The sequence below is a fragment of the Bos grunniens genome, chromosome 3 (assembly GCF_055505025.1).
Source record: "Bos grunniens cultivar Pamir isolate PY7600 chromosome 3, Bosgru_T2T1.0, whole genome shotgun sequence".
Classification (NCBI taxonomy): Eukaryota; Metazoa; Chordata; class Mammalia; order Artiodactyla; family Bovidae; genus Bos; species Bos grunniens.
Window position 1 is genome coordinate 116646783 of NC_141167.1, and position 18200 is coordinate 116664982.

The following is an 18200-nucleotide window of genomic DNA, read 5'->3' on the forward strand; positions in this document are numbered from 1 at the left end:
CCTTTTAGAACAAATAAAAAGTTGCATTCAGCATTGTCTAGAACTTAGTTACATGACCACATTTAGCCACCATAGAGGCTAGAAACTATAATCTAATATGTTCCGAGCAGCTGGTTACTTGGTTAGAAATAAGGAATTCTATTCATAGAAAGGGATTTCCAGGTGGTGCTAGCTGTAAAGAACCCGCCTGTCAATTCAGGAGATGCAAGAGATCAACCCCTGGATCAGGAAAATCCCCTGGAGGAGGGCATGACAACCCACTCTAGTATTCTTTCCTGGAGAACTCCATGGACAGAGTTTCGTAGCGGATTATGGTTCATAGGGTCGCAAAGAGTCAGACATGATTGAAGTGACTTAGCATACATACACATTCAAAGAAACAATAGTTTTCAACTCATGTTTTAGGTAAAATTTTAGAAACATGTATGACGGTGTTGTTGTTTGACACAATGACTGCAAAGTCTTATTACTTAATTGGAAGATCTAAGGAGGTTGGGTGAACTGCAATGTCCAGAAGAGCCTCACACAATAAACAGTTGGCTTGTATTCTTCACAGATTTTAAAATTCCTGAAGGATGCCCAGGTAGGTGGGAAAACAAATTGTAATTTTCTAAGTGTAGAGATTAACTCCATTTTCCTTATAAATGTGCAACTGTAGCATGCACTGACTTTTTTAGAGGTGTAGAGAGTCAAGGGAGAATTGTATATGGTTAGGTTGCATCTTTGGAGAAGGCAATGGCACCCCACTCCAGTACTCTTGCCTGGAAAATCCCATGGACGGAGGAGCCGGGTAGGCTACAGTCCATGGGGTCTCTAAGAGTCGGACACGATGGAGCGACTTCACTTTCACTCTTCACTTTCATGTATTGGAGAAGGAAATGGCAACCCACTCCAGTGTTCTTGCCTGGAGCATCCCAAGGACAGAGGAGCCTGGTTGGGCTGCTGTCTATGGGTTTGCACGGACACGACTGAAGCGACTTAGCAGCAACGGCAGCAGCAGCAGGTTGCATCTTAGTCAGAATTGTTCACTATTTCAAAAAAAAAAGAACAGCAACAACAACAAAAATGTCATCTGCAACAGGGCTGCCTATGGCATCTGCATCATTGATATAAGATAATAGGAGACATTGTGTCAGTTACCCTCCGCATCACAGTCATCCTGGTTTAAGTATAATCATCTTCCTACTTTATTTCAAGTGTAGCTATGCCTGAGCATTCCCATATTAAATTATTTTAAATAAAGAATGTAAATTATTTTAAGTCATTTTTATTTTCTCCTTTTCTTGATATAGGTACTTTGAAAAGAATCAATAACACTTTTCAAAGTAATTATTGACTGTTTTCAAAGTATTTATATAATAAGGTATATTTATAAATTTCAGGATAGTAAAGGTGACATTGTAAAACATTTAGTGTAACAATTGCGTGTTTCGTCTGATAGGGTTGAAAGCTACTATCTCAGAAGGAGAAACTGGAAACTGGGGAATAATGTGTTCTTTTGCAGAGGAATGTGACAAGTCAAATCAGGGAGACAAGGATGATATACAAATTGAGACATCAGAAAATATCTTTAAGTAGAAGCTTTGAGAGAAAATAAAGTATACAGTTTAAGTATACAAGAAGTCAGTTAGTTGTACAAAAAGAATGGAGTAGATACATGGCTCCTGCTAAAAGTGAAACACTATACTGTGTATTCTTAAATGAGAATGCCTTAAACTGAATCAGTTTTCAGGTCCACTTTTCCTCTGTGACAGCCCTATTCCAATCCCCACTTGCACAGTAGTTAATTCTCACTTGTTTGCTGCTCCTTGGCCATCTGCTATCTCTACTTTTCCTGGGTTCTTTGGCACTCGAGGTTACTCAAGTATGCCTGCAATGAAAAGAACATACTATCAGTGAAGATGGAGAAGGGGAAGGAGTGGAAATATCTTCAAGTTTTGCCAAATTGAAGAGTGGGAACATGGCAAGAGCACTAAGAAAATGATGCTGCCGATGGCCAAAATTAGGAATGGTTTGAATTACTGAGAAAGGTGAGATGCTCAACCTTGATGCCAATCCCTATCTTATTTAAATTTTAATTACTTGTGCTTACTTATTTCTTAGTTCATCACTCACCCCTCTTGTTTACTCTACCTCTTTTTTTTTTAGTATTTACCTATGAAGTTCCCTTTTATATTTTATTCTAAATCCTCCACAATTACATAAGTGGTGTTAATTTCTAAAGCTTCATCTTTCTGATTGGCCTTGTATCTGAGATTAAATTAATTAATTCTAATTGCACTAAACACTATATACACCAGAACATGAAAAAGATAGACACTGAAACATTTCCTTTCATCAAAGTTCTGTTGATGTGAAACTGTTTTAATAAAAGTAAAAAGAAGCATAAATCTCAGTTCTTCACCTGGCATGGTGAAGAGGACAGATACTCTGGTTAACTTTTTTATTAAAATATAAATTCCATATTACCAATGGAAAAAGTTCAAAATTAAGAAAGGAGTATGTCAAGGCTGTATATTGTCACCTTGCTTATTTAATTTCTATGCAGAGTACATCATGTGAAATGTCAGGCTGGATGTGACTCCAACTTGTGATTCCAATCACAAGTTGGACTCAAGACTGCCAGGAGAAATACCAAAACCTCAGATATGCAGATAACACCACCCTTATAGCAGAAAGTGAAGAGGAACTAAACAGCCTCTTGATGAAAGTGAAAGAGGAGAGTGAAAAAGCTGGCTTAAAACTCAACATTCAAAAAACAAAGATCATGACATCTGGTCACATCACAACAAATAGACAGGGAAACAATGGAAATAGTGACAAACTTTATTTTGGGGGGACTCCAAGATAACTATGGATGGTGACTGCAGTCATGAAATTAAAAGACACTTGCTCTTTGGAAGAAAAGCTATAACAAACCTAGACAGCATATTAAAAAGCAGAGACATCACTTTGCTGCCAAAGTCCATATAGTCAAAGCTATGGTTTTTCCAGTAGTCATTTATGGGTATGGATGTGAGAATTGGACCATAAAGAAGGTTGCATGCTGAAGAATTGATACTTTCAAACTGTGGTGCTGGAGAAGACTCTTGAGAGTCCCCTGGACAGCAAGGAGATCAAGCTAGTCCATCCTAAAGGAAATCAACCCTGAATATTTACTGGAAGGACTGGTGCTTAAGCTAAAGCTCCAATATTTTGGCCATCTGATGCAAAGAGTCAACTCATTGGAATAGACCATGGTTCTGGGAAAGACTGAGGGCAGGAGAAGGGGATGACAGAGCATGAGATGGTTGGATGGCGTCACCAACTCAATGGACAAGAGCTTGAGCAAACTCTGGGAGATAGTGAAGGAGAGGGAAGCCTGGAGTGTTGCAGTCCATGGGGTTGCAAAGAGTTAGACATGACTGAATGACTGAACAACAGCACAAGGTACTATAGGATCTCAGATAAAATGATTTTGCCTGAAAATTTGGGCAATACAGAGCAAATATGTGGAATGAATTTTAGAGTAAACATTCACAGCATAAAGAAGAAATGAAAAAAGTCAATACACATAGAACATGAAGCATAGAATCAAAATCTTGTTTACACTTGGGCAAGGAAAAATTAAGAAATTAGACTATGTGAGAATAGATGGGAGTTAGGCCAGAAGGGAGACCATCGAAAGTATGAAAATGAAGTTTGATATAAAGCTAGACTAAGACAATCACTATACTCTTAGCTAAAAAATTTGAACTTTGTACATATATTCATCTATTGCTATTGATAATCAGGCTAATATATATCACAGAGAAAATAACTTTGTCAAGTAATAATACAATTTTCATAGCAATCTAAGCAACACACTCGAGACTGGTGAGTTTGAGGTGCCAATATGATATTCAAATGAAAAACTAACTAGTTGGCAGCTGGAAGTATGGAGCTTGGGCAATGGAGGGAGATCAGAACTGAATAATAATACTGGCCAAGTATTGGAATTTGGATCCTGTTTGAAGTTACATTAAGACCATGTTGAACGAGCCAAGAAGAGAGCAAATGGCAGCACCATGGGTAACACCAAAATACAAGGTATGGGTTAAGGAAGAGATGACAATAAAAGAAATCGGAACTAATTGTAAACCAGGATGAACTGGGGTCTGGAAGCTGAAATAAGAAAGGTATTCAGGAAGGGAGCTGTTACTAAGCCAAATTCTACAGAGAACCTCAGGTAAGGATTAAAATGCATTCTTTGCATGTGGCATCTCAAACCTTTCCCTCATCCAGAGATTAATTAAAATTTTAGGAATAACTCAAAACTAGAAAACCTATGAATAACATGTATCTATGAATAATAAGTACCATGTGTACATGCTGAGTTGTGTCTGACTGTTTGGGACCCCATGGACTGTAGCCCCCCAGGCTTCTCTGTCCATGGGACTTTTCAGACAAGAATACTGGAGTGGGCTGCCATTCCCTTCTCCAGGGGATCTTCTCAGCCCAAGGATTGAACCCTTGTCTCCTGCACTGCAGGTGCCTTCTTTACACCTGAGCCACCAGGAAAGCTCTTACCTGAAAATATCCCTTTATGGAGTTTAAAGTAGGACCAATGCTCTAAATCCACTTCCAGCATCCCACCTTTGCAAGTTAATTCTCTCAAGCATAGGTTGGTGCACTATGGCATTTGGAAGTGGGATAGCAAAAAGGCTGAATGCATAGGCTTTGCTTTAATAAGCAACTTGGTTTCAAATATGGCTTTACCACTTAAATGATTAGAGCAACCATTGGAAGTTACTTGACCCTCTGAGATTCAATTTTCTGATTCATAAAAGAGAAAATATACTAATTTCATAGGGTTGTAGATTAGAATGAAATGAGATAATTGTATATAAAGCACTTAATCTGGCACATAAAGAGGGTTCAATAATAAGAGCTATTATTATTATACTGGGCTGCTACGTGATGAGAACCCTGCCATTGCTTGACTTTTCATTTACTATGCAACACTGGGGAGTTTTTGGCAGCAACCACCAAGCAGTTTGTTGGCACACAACCTTTCAATTATCTGCACTACTGATCCCCTCCATTAGCATGGATAAGAGAAAGTGTATGACATAGATAAGCCAGAGGGATGGAAAAACCACAACAGCAACAACAACAAAAAAACAGTCCAACCATATATCTACATAAAATTCTATTAGGAATTTAGGAAAGGTTTCTCATAGCTACAGATTTATATCTTTGAAGAAAGGAATCCAAGTTCCTCTGTGCATGAGTTCTTTAACTTGCTCATAATGAATGTTAGCTCTTCTTTGTCGTTGCTTTATTTTTACACAACAAATCTCCATTTAAGGAAATACACCAAGAGGTTTTATTCTTTGTGTTGTAATGATTCACCTCTGATTCTGTTTTCAATGATGTGCCTCTGTCTACCTATGCTAAGAACTACTCAAGTTATTTGAGAGTCAATGGAATAGTAATAAAAAGTTCCACCTTGACACTGAATTCTCTGCCTTTGAAATATGAAGATGACTTTTTTCCCACAAGGCTACAGAGGTTTTACTTAGAGGTGGTATAAATTTATCGGTTTTATTTTTGGCCACTGGAGGGCTCTCATATTTTTCCACTAATGAAATAGAGACCTTGAGCATGACTAAAAACTAGAAGTCAGAGATGAAAGTTGAAAGTAAGTGTTCCTGTGGTTTGTGACCAAATTTAAATGCAGACAAATTTGAGTGCATGTTAGTCTAATGCTATAGAGCAGTGATTTGGCTGCATGGGACAAATGTTTGTATCACTAACATGACTTAGATCTCCAACTTTGGGGAAAAGTGGACTGTCTCCTTCATTTCCTTTATTTTAGTGATTGTTTATTGTCTTTTTCCCTTTCTGGCTAATAATCTCCTAGCACTCTGTTCTTTCAATGGAGGTCCTATCAAGTAATGCTGACCCTTGGTTCTTTTTTTTAACTTTTCCCCCTTTTCTATTATTCCTAAACCCTGTCTACCACTCCAAAGTCTCTCCTCATCAATGACCGTCCCTAACAATTATGCTTCATGGATTCTTTAATGAACTCCCTACCCCTTGCCACACACACAACCATTTGTGCTGACCTCAATGCTTCTCCAGGAGATAGTGAAGAATAGGAGAGCCAGGCATGCAGCAGTCCATGGGGTCACAAAGAGTCAGACATGCCTTAGTGACAGAACAACAACAACAATGCTTCCAGATCTATTTAGGTCAACCACATAGTGCTACGTACTTGTGCTGAGACATCAGGTTTTCCAGAAATGTTCAGATTTGTACACAAAGGCAGGCAGCCAGCATTTTAGAATATGTGGGTTGCCATTCCCTTCTCCAGGGGATCTTCCCTAACCAGGGATCGAACCTGAGTCTCCTGCATTGCAGGCAGACTCTTTACTGGCTGAGTCACTGAGGAAGCCCATTTTTGGACTATGGCACCCAAATTAGTATGGTGACCTAAGGTCTGATCTTAGCTGTTACAAATATACAAGGCGTAGGTAAGAAATGATAGCAAATATCTTTGGAAGTGATGATATTCATACTCGGGAATATATTGAAACTGAATTTGAAATGGTATCTGGTTTGAAATGGTATGCCAAAGTAGTAGATACAGGGCGGGACAAAGCCTGGCTGTTTGGTGAGATAGCTGGAAAGGTCCATTAATCAGTCAAGCAGCCTGGAATTTCAAGAGAGAACTGAAGAGGTAAATTGGGGAAAAGGTGGGGGCAGGGTTTAAGATCTTAGGTATTTCTGAAGAAAACTGAAGTTTAGAAGATACACAAGTATCCAGAGATTCACCTGAGACTGTCAGATACCCAGCCCCTGAGTAATTCTAGATCCCACCTGTGCGAATAACCTACTGAATTAATTACTAAGCTTATTCAAGAGACACCCAGGAAACATAGGTTGGAAGTCTCCAGAACCAGTAGATAAGTCTGACACATTCCTTGTTGATGACTAGTTGTTTGTGTGTGTTTCTGTTTTGCTTGTTTGTGTGTTTCTTATGAACTCAAACTTTTGAAATACCCTTTAATTTCATTCTTCTTTAATTTAGTGCATACATGAAATAATGACAATTTTGGCTCCAGAGAAGCTTTTTGCATGTTATTTTGTTGCTATTCGCCTACCAGAGATAAGGTTTTTGAAATGTTCTGTCCTTTCTATGTAAAGTTGTACTGTTTCAAAACCCTTTTTATTTTCTTATGAACATACACTGTGACCGTTGCCAATCTCTAAATCATACACAGAAATGGCTTTAAAAAATTGTTATTCTTTAGTTTTTTTATTTTTTTATTTTTTTTTTTATTTTTTTTTAATAAATTTTATTTTATCTTTATTTTTATTTATTTATTTTTTTCCCCCAGGGAACTTCAGTTTATTTTTTATTTTTTTTTTTTTATTTTTTTTTTATTTATTTTTTTATTCTTCCAATTTTATTTTATTTATTTATTTATTTTATTCTTCCAATTTTATTTTATTTTTAAACTTTACATAATTGTATTAGTTTTGCCAAATATCAAAATGAATCCGCCACAGGTTGGAAAAATTTTAATTGAAGTATAGTTGATTTACAATCTGTCAGTTTAGGTGTTTAGTAAAGTAAGTCACATATATGTATATGAATATATATTCTTTTTTCAAATTCCTTTCTATTACAAGATATTGAGTATAGTCCCCTGTGATATACTGTAGATTCTTCCTGTTTATCTATTTTATATATGCTGCTGCTGCTGCTAAGTCGCTTCAGTCGTGTCCGACTCTGTGTGACCCCATAGACGGCAGCCCACCAGGCTCCCCCGTCCCTGGGATTCTCCAGGCAAGAGCACGGGAGTGGGTTGCCATTTTCTTCTCCAATGCAGGAAAGTGAAAAGTGAAAGTGAAGTCGCTTAGTCGTGTCCGACTCTTAGAGACCCCATGGACTGCAGCCTACCAGGCTCCTCCATCCATGGGATTTTCCAGGCAAGAGCACTGGAGTGGGGTGCCATTGAGAGTAATACATATGTACTATGATATATTTTAAGTACATATATATTACTCTCAAACTCCAAATTTATCTTTCCCTCACCTTTTCCCATTTGGTAACCGTAAGTTTCTTTTCTATTTGTTTATAAGTCTATTTCTGCTTTATAAATAAGTTCATTTGTATCATTTGTTAGATTCCACATACATGTGATAACATATATTTGTCTTTGCCTGACTGACTTCACTTTGTATGATAGTCTCCAGGTTCATCCATGCTTTGCAAATGACATTATTTTATCCTTTTTACGGCTGAGTAATCTTCACAACCTAGATAATCACAATGGTGTGATCACTCACCTAGAGCCAGACATCCTGGAATATGAAGTCAAGTGGGCCTTAGAAAACATCACTATGAACAAAGCTAGTGGAGGTGATGGAATTCCAGTTGAGCTATTTCAAATCCTGAAAGATGATGCTGTGAAAGTGCTGCACTCAATATGCCAGCAAATTTGGAAAACTCAGCAGTGGCCACAGGACTGGAAAAGGTCAGTCTTCATTATAATCCCAAAGAAAGGCAATGCCAAAGAATGCTCAAACTACCACACCATTGCACTCATCTCACATCCTAGTAAAGTGATGCTCAAAATTCTCCAAGCCAGGCTTCAGCAATACGTGAACTGTGAATCTCCAGATGTTCAAGCTGGTTTTAGAAAAGGCAGAGGAACCAGAGATCAAATTGACAACATCTGCTGGATCAACAAAAAAGCAAGAGAGTTCCAGAAAAACGTTTGACTGTGTGGATCACAATAAACTGTGGAAAATTCTGAAAGAGATGAGAATACCAGAGAGTTGGACTATAAAGAAAGCTGAGCACTGAAGAATTAATGTTTTTGAACTGTGATATTGGAGAAGAGTCTTGAGAGTCCCTTGGACTGCCAGGAGATCCAGCCAATCCATCCTAAAGGAAATCAGACTTGAGTGTTCATTGGAAAGACTGACATTGAAGCTGAAACTCCAATACTTTGGCCACCTGATGCAAAGAATGACTCATTTGAAAAGACCCTGATTCTGGGAAAGATTAAGGGCAGGAAGATAAGGGGATGACAGATGATGAAATGACTGGCTGGCATCACCAACTCAATGGACATGAGTTTGGGTAAACTCCAGGAGTTGGTGATGGACAGGAAGGCCTTGAGTGCTGTGGCCCATGGGGTCTGACAAAGAGTCAGACAGGACTGAACGACTGAACTGAACTGAGTATTCCATTGTGTGATACACCAATTAATAATAATGTAACAACAGTGGCTCATTAGTTGTGACAAATGTACCATACTAGTATAAAATAAAAATAATAAGGGAAACTGGCAGTGTGATATATGAGAATTCTCAGTGCTATCTTCTCAACTTTTCTGTGACTCTAAAACTGTTTTAAAATAAAAAGTAAAGATGAAGTGACCAGACATTAATCTACTATAAGCCTACTATGAATTAGCTCTAGAGGGTAAATGATGGTTGGATTTATGTTAGAATGGCAGAGATAAACCCTTAAGACTGTTTAAGTGCACAAGTGAAGAGTCAGCAGCAAGCCTGAGATGAGTGGGTAACCATCTCCCTTATATGGGGTATTGCTAACACAAGCATGCTAGATCCCCTCTAGGATCAGTAGGCTGTTCCCTAAACTAAAACTTCCCTAAGCCTTCTTCAAAGACATTTTCCCCTAAGACATATCCATCTGCTCTCCTTCACCCCAGAATCTTGAACTGAAATCAGTTTAAAACCAATTCATATTATCCTTGCTTTTTCAGTTTCTCATTGTGATCTCTCCTGATACTCAGAAACAGCCTTCTATTTTTACTGACCTATCTCCTTTCTCAACCTCCCAACTGTGACAGTTTCAACTGTTTCATTTCAGCCTACCTTCTTTTCTGTATTTTACAGAATGCTTACTCTAGTAGTTTCTCAGAATCTTTTAACTATTAATTTAAAAATTGCCATCGGATGGTTTGCTTTCTGATGATGATAAGTATTGCAACCTAGTGTTTGAATATGAATGACTTGATGCTTAAATGTGAAAGAGCCAAAGCTGGTACCAGGTATGTGCTCCTCTTTTTCCCTTTTGGGATCCTTTATCTCTATTTTTGACATACCTTCTATATCTTGGAGTTTGCTGCCACTCTGAGTATCACTGTATCAAAAAACCCATAGTGATGACCCATCAGAGCTACCTCAACCTCTGTTCCTATCCATTTCATTAACAAATTTTTTCCAATTGCAGTCTAATTTTTCTTCATTGAATTTTTTCTTTGATCAATGTGCCATGCATATTTAGCCCAACCGACAGCCACTTCCTCTTCTGGGCACAAGAGAGGCTAATAGTTTAGTGCATCTTGAAGCTATATATGGCCATGTGACTTGCTTTGGCCAGTGAAATGTACATAGAAGTGATGTGTATCACTTTCTTGTAGGAACATTTAACTGCCAGTGTATAACTCTCCTGTCTTTTCTTCCACCACGGTGTGTTGATATGGAGGTCCATGAGATCAAAGGACCCAATACATGGTAGACGGTTGCCCTGGAGAGTTGCCTGGACATGCTGCAGACTTCATATAAGTCAATAAGTGTTATTGCATTAAAAGGAACTAAAATTGTGGGAATATTTTTAGCACTGCATAACCTAGAATATTTTGACTATTACAGTTGAAAAGTAATCTCAAGAGTATAATACACTGCTAGTAATTGATGATATCTTAATGTAATACCTCTCCCAGTGTATTTTCATTGTGATAGGAGATCCCAGGGGACAAGATATCTTAACTGAGAAGAATGAGCTACTAATGATGGAGTGGAAGACTCTTGAGCATATTAAAGAAGATGACATTTTGGAATAAGAGAGTCTGTTTGCTCTTTAATCACACCATGACGGTGTATGGTCAGATGACTACATACATTTACATTTTAGGAAGTACAATTTGTGATAAATGCAGAAACTGTGGAATCTAGGCTCTTGTTATAAGTTTTCTCCTCTAGTTCATTTTGAATATTGTTATCATAATGTTTTATATCATTCACTATATCCTCAACTTTACTCATGTCTTTAATTTTTACCCAGGTTCAAATACCCTCCTTTGTGATTAATAATAACTTCTTTTATGGGTTCTAAGTAGGATACAAGCTTTTTATGTATGTTATCAGTATTCTCTTCAATGACTCTAAGAGGTATCACTCCTGAAGGGATATGGTTAGGAAGTAGGTGATAGAAGCAAGATTCAAACTGAGATCAACTTGTGACTATATGCTCATTTTGCCATGAGGTCTCTCTCTACTTAGATGAAACTCACATTTACTCCAAAGCCCAACTTAAGCTCCCCCACTCCAGTGAAGTGTCTTCTCTGACAGTCCTCTACACCATATGTCTTCTTCTTTGCAACCCTTGTTGTCATTTGGAACCAAGGTGACTTGTCTCCAAAGATGCCTCTCCAGTGACTCATGCATCCTGATGTTCAGGCTCTGAACAGGCTGTCCTCATGACTTGCATTTTTACCCATAATATGTGATGGAAGTGACATTGCATGACTGGTAAATCCTCAGAAGCCTTGCAACTTTGTCCTCAGCCTCTGGAAATACTCCCTTAATTAATTTATTAACTTGGTAGCTCAGTCGTGTCTGACTCTTTCCAACCCCAAGGACTATACAGTTCATGGAATTCTCCAGGCCAGAATACCGGAGTAGGTAGCCTTTCCCTTCTCCAGGGGATGTTTCTAACCCAGGAAATGAAATAAGGTCTCCTGCATTGCAGGCGAATTCTTTATCGGCTAAGCCATCAGAAGCCAAATATCATATGAGATGCTTAAATCATCTGAGACTACTGGGAGAGAGTGCAGGGTGGCCATATGAAGATGACATGTGGAGACAGACATGCGCCTGGGTAGCTTCTATCTGTGTCAGACATTCCATCAGGCATCACACATTGGAATAAAGGAGTGTTCAGGATCTCCAGCCCAGGTAAGTCTGCAGATAATTCCAGTTCCAGGTGCCATCTGTCAAAAACTGCCTGAGAGACCCCAGAGGAGAATCACCCAGCTGAACCCAGTCAAATCAAGAACCATCAGTTATCATGATAAAGTTTTTTTTTTTTTTAAACCCATTAACATTTGGGGAGGTTTATTACACCTCAAGGGATTAGATCTGATAGAGTGCCTGATGAACTATGGACAAAAGTTCGTGACATTGTACAGTAGGCAATGATTAGACCATCCCCAAGAAAAAGAAATGCAAAAAGACAAAATGGTTGTTTGAGGAAGCCTTAAAAAATAGCTAAGAAAAGAAGAGAATCTAAAGGCAAAGGAGAAAAGGAAAGATATATCTATTTAAATGCAGAGTTCCAAAGAATAGCAAGGAGAGAAAAGAAAGCCTTCCTCAGTGATTAGTGCAAAGAAATAGAGGAAAACAATAGAATGGGGAAGACTAGAGATCTCTTCAAGAAAATTAGAGATACCAAGAGAGCATTTCATACAAAGATGGTCACAATAAAGGACAGAAATCGTATGGACCTAACAGAAGCAGAAGATAGTAAGAAGAGGTGACAAGAATACACAGAAGAACTATACAAAAAAGATCTTCACGAACCAGATAACCATGGTGTGATCACTCACCTAGAGTCAGACATCTTGGAATGTGAAGTCAAGTGGGCCTTAGGAAGCATCACTACAAACAAAGCTAGTGGAGGTGATGGAATTCCAGTTGAACTATTTCAAATCTTAAAAGATGATGCTGTGAAAGTGCTGCACTCAATATGACAGCAAATTTGGAAAACTCAGCAGTGGCCACAGGACTGGAAAAAGTCAGTATTCATTCCAATCCCAAAGAAAGGCAATGCCAAAGAATGCTCAAACTACCACACAATTGTATTCATCTCACATGCTAGCAAAGTAATGCTCAAAATTCTCCAAGCCAGGCTTCAAGAATGTGTGAAACGTGAACTTCCAGAAGTTCAAGCTGGATTTAGAAAAGTCAGAGGAAGCAGTGATCAAATTGCCAACATCCATTGGATCATCGAAAAAGCAAGAGAGTTCCAGAAAAACCATCTGCTTCTGCCTTATTGACTACACCAAAGCTTTTGACTGTGTGGATCACGACAAACTATGTAAAATTCCTCAAGAGATGGGAATACCAGACCACCTTACCTGCCTCCTGAAAAATCTTTATGCAGGTCAAGAAGCAACAGTTAGAACTGGACATGGAACAATGGACTGGTCCCAAACTGGGAAAGGAGTTCGTCAGGGCTATATATTGTCACCCTGCCTGTTTAACTTATATGCAGAGTATATCATGTGGCAAGCTGGAATCAAGATTGCTGGGAGAAATTATCAATAACCTCAGATACACAGATGATGCCACCCTTATGGCAGAAAGAGCTTTTTGTTGAAATTTAAAGAAGAGAGTGAAAAATTTGGCTTAAAACTCAACATTCAGAAAACTAAAATCATGGCATATAGATAGGGAAATAATGTAAACATTGAGAAAATTTATTCTGGGGGCCTCCAAAATCACTGCAGCCATGAAATTAAAAAGACACTTACTCCTTGGAAGAAAAACTATGACCAACCTCGACAGCATATTATAAAGCAGAGACACTACTTTGCCAACAAAGGTCTGTCTAGTCAAATCTATGTTTTGTTTTTTTTCCCAGTAATCATGTATGGATGTGAGAGTTGGACTATAAAGAAAGCTGAGCACCAAAGAATTGATGCTTATGAACTGTGGGGTTGGAGAAGACTCTTAAGAATCCCTTGGACTGCAAGAAGATCAAAACAGTTCAGTCACTCCTAAAGGAAATCAGTCCTGAATATTCACTGGAAGGACTGATGCTAAAGCTGAAACTCCAATACTTCAGCCACCTGATGCAAAGAACTGACTCTTTGGGAAAGACCCTGATGTTGGGAATGATTGAAGGCAGGAGGAGAATGGGATGACAGAGAATGAAATGGTTGGATGGTATCACCAACTCAATGGCATGAGTTTGAGCAAGCTCCAGGATTTGGTGATGGACAAGCAAGCCTGGTGTTTTGCAGTCCATGGGGTTGCAACGAGTCAGACACGACTGAGCAACTGAACTGATTGTCTGATTACACCTCAACAGATATTTTGAACAGGAGCTTACCATATACTGTCCTTCCTCGCCACTACTGGCATGTTATATCTCTGTGGGCTTCTAATCTACTCATTTTAAAAATGTTAATACTTAATATGTTTGATCTATCATCATCATATTGATTGAATGCTTTCTGGAGTTTTCGTTTCTTGTTTTAAAATCTTTTATTTGAGATGAATCTCCAGCTTAGCACCTGGGGTATATGAGAACTCAAGAAATGTTTATTCATTAATTGATAAGCTCTTTAAGGTCATAGACTATGTTTGCACACATTTGTATTTCTTGCCATCATGGAGCTTTTTTGTATACCTTCAAGACTGTTTTGGCAAGTCTTATGCCAGGCAACATATTCCAACATGCTCTAAAAAGTGATCGGTCCCTTCAGTGATGTGTTTTCCACAACTCCTCTCCTTGATCTGTCAGTGTGCCCTAGGCTTCAGCCTCATGGGTCATGCTCCCAAATCTGTGCACTTAATTATGCTTTCACCTCTGCTTTAAGTGTTCTCCTACCCTCCCACCCACTCATTCCACTTTATGAAAGCCTATTCATTCTGCAAAATCCAGCTGAAAGATTACCTTCTCTTTAAACTGTACCTACCCCCTTTCAGTAGAGTAATAATTCCTTTTCTTGAGTGCATGGGGCCTGTTGAGTATTTATTCCACAGCTTTCTTCTTACTGCTGCACAGTCTCTGTAAGTGAGTGTCATGTTTTCAAGGACTGAGGCAGCACCTTATTTAACTTGACTCCCAAGCACACAAAATGGCACAGAGGAGGTGGTCAATAAATGACTGTTGAGTAAATGAACACATTTTACAAGGAAGAATGACCATGTGAGAGATAAGAAATAAACAGTGTTGAGTGTTTTGTCACCACAAAGTGCTATTAATATACAATTGGCACCCAACTCCCTGGCTGCCCCTGCCTATCTCATGCCTTTCATCTTTCACCACAAAGCCAACAGCCATTTTTTAATCAATGCAGTTGCCTTTCTCTGAACGCTCTTTATTTGTACTTTTTTTTTTTTTCCCCTGTCCTGAGATGCCTGAAGGCTCTTCATATTTAGCCCAAAATAGTACTGACCTTTCAGCTGCTATATCACCTGGCAGCTTATATCTAATTTCCTTTTGCAAGAGCCTCTCTCACTTGCTTTTAGAATTTTGCTTTCCAGGTTTCTCTCACCACCTGTCGCTGATTGTGTTTTTCCCCTCAGAGAATCTGGTTTCCACTTCTTTTTCTGATTTGAACTCTCCCTGGCTGTTTCTTTCTCCCTGGCAATCAGCAATATGCAACATGGGGAATTTGGGAGATGTGGAAGATTATGTTTTGGTGATTTCCCTTCTGTGGGGGAACCTACCTAAGACCTGGAAGATAGCACTGCTCCAGTTCATTCTACCCCTGACAGTTTTCTTTCAACTGAGGTCTTTGCAGCTTTCCCATGAATTCAGGGGAAACATTTCACTGGTTTGGAGTTTTCTTTTCATCTTTTTTTGTTTTATTTTTCCGTTCCTTTTTTTTTTTAATTTTAACTAAATGATATCCATCCTAGGTCAAATGTTAAGGAATCTGAGTGACATGTTCAGAAAATTCCTTCCCAGCAATTCTTAGAAGCCATCTTTCTCAAGGTCAAACCTCAGATTCCGGCTGATATAGTTCCCTATGAAATGGCTTCCCATAGAGATCCAGAAAGACATCTCTATCTCCAGACCTCCTGTGAACTGAAAAGAAACTTATGGAATTCTTTGAGTCTCAGGAATTGACCCCATAACTCAGATCAAAGAAAGAAAGAAAGAAGTTGCAAAAGCAACCAACATACATGCTTAGAAAAGTCACAAATTAATATTTACAAATATAGCATTTCTAGAAGATGCCCCAAGTTTTTATGCCTTTATACTTATATGTGCACTGTTTCTTCAGCTTAGAATAACCTGACTTATCTTCTCACTTCATTGAAATCTGACTTGTCTTTCAAAGTACCATTCAGATGCCACTTCCTCCTTGAAAAGTCACCTTATCACCCATATATAGGTCCTCATTCTTTCCTCCAAATTCCTGCTGTTTTTTGTTTATGCTAGTTTTCTAGTTTATAAAACAGTTAACATTATATTTGAGTTCCTTACAGAGGTATCATTTCTCCCTCAAAACTGTAAATTGCATAGAGATAGGAGAGAGCTGGATTATTTGTTCCTGTGACTCCTCCGAGAAGCCATGTCCTAGACTTGTTCACAGTAATTTTGCTTTCAGGGTGAGAGCCACGAACACAGAGTTCAGTCCTGTTGTGATTCTCTGAGGGTGAGCACCTCTCTGAACCAATGCAGCTTGGGGGTGAAAAAAGCCTCTCCTGATGCTTTGGAGTTCACCCCAATGTAACATATTGAAAGTGTTTGCAGGAGTGTGTAAGGGAGGGTATGAATAATGAAAAGGAGACAGTGGTGGTGGGAGAGAGGAGATCGACTTTTCATCAGTATATTTTTCCCAGTGTGACTTCATGATCCTCTCTAATAACAGTAGTATAACTAATTATTTTCACAGTCAACTTTTGAGAATTTTTTTAAATGTCAAGCACTTTGCCCAGTGTTTTACATGCAGTAAGGCAATGGCACCCCACTCCAGTACTCTTGCCTGGAAAATCCCATGGATGGAGGAGCCTGGTGGGCTGCAGTCCATGGGGTCGTGAAGAGTCTGACACGACTGAGCGACTTCACTTTCACTTTTCACTTTCATGCTTTGGAGAAGGAAATGGCAACCCACTCCATTGTTCTTGCCTGGAGAATCCCAGGGATGCGGGAGCCTGGTGGGGGCCCTTCTGTGGGGTTGCACAGAGTCGGACACAACTGAAGCAACTTAGCAGCAGCAGCAGCAACACATTTGCAAGCTCCAGGAGTTGGTGATGGACAGGGAAGCCTGGTGCTGCAGTCCATGGGGTCGCAAAGAGTCGAACATGACTGAGCAACTGAACGGAATTGAACTGAACACATTTAATTCTCAGGGCAACTCTAAGAAGGTATTATCATTATCCACATTTAACAGGTAAGGAAACTGAAGTTCTGACCAGAAAGGTTAAATAACTCACCCAAGGACACACTGCTAGTAAATAGTAGTGGTCGCATTCAAGTCCACACTAGGCTGAGGGCAGGATCCCTGCTATTATGCAATATATTAATCTGTCTCTCTCGACAGGTAGAAACTCCTGTATTTTCCTTGGGTCATAGTTCTTTTCCCATGATCTTTAATGAATATTGAGAGTTTTTGAGCAAGAAAGTCACATGATGAAAAGCTTATAGTTTATGCTGCCAAACAGAATAATAACTTTAAGAACTATTATTTATAAACCATTCTTAGATCATTTTATAAATGACTCCTATATTTTAGGGACCTCAACACCTCCCACACAATCATCTTCACTCTTCACAACTCTGCAAGGAAAATGTAATTATCTTCATGAGACAGACAAGGAAACTGAAGGCCATGGAGGCGAAGAGACTTGCAGAAAGTCCAAAACCTGTAAGAAATAAAGCCAGCATTTACCTGCTATTCTGCTGAGGGTGACATCCTAGGCTTCCTGCATGGTCTAGAGAAAAGGATGAATTTGCATTCACAAATCATTTACTTTTTCCCTCCTTCAATTCAAGGAAGACATTTATTATTACTGTTGTTATTCTTATATCTCAGAAGCTCTTTAAATTTAAAGGTACACATGTTAAGGTTAGATTAGCACCCACTAATCCTAAATTATATTTCCAGAATTTTCCAGGCAGTACTAAGTATAAGTGTGTTGAACATGAAATTGTAATCTATTTTTTCTACTAAACTGTAAATGACTGAAAGGCAAGGGAATTTCTTATTTACCTTTGGAAACTCAATTCGGGGCAAAGAGTGGATGATAAATAAAATTCAAACTGCTGGGTCATATGGTAGTATATATATACAATAGAATATTACTCGGCTATAAAAAGAAATGAAACTGTGTCATTTGCAGAATATGGATGGACCTAGAGACTTGAATTCAATCAGCATGAATTAAGTTAGAAAAATAAAAACAAATATTGTATGCTAACACATATATGTGGAATCTAGAAAATTATATGG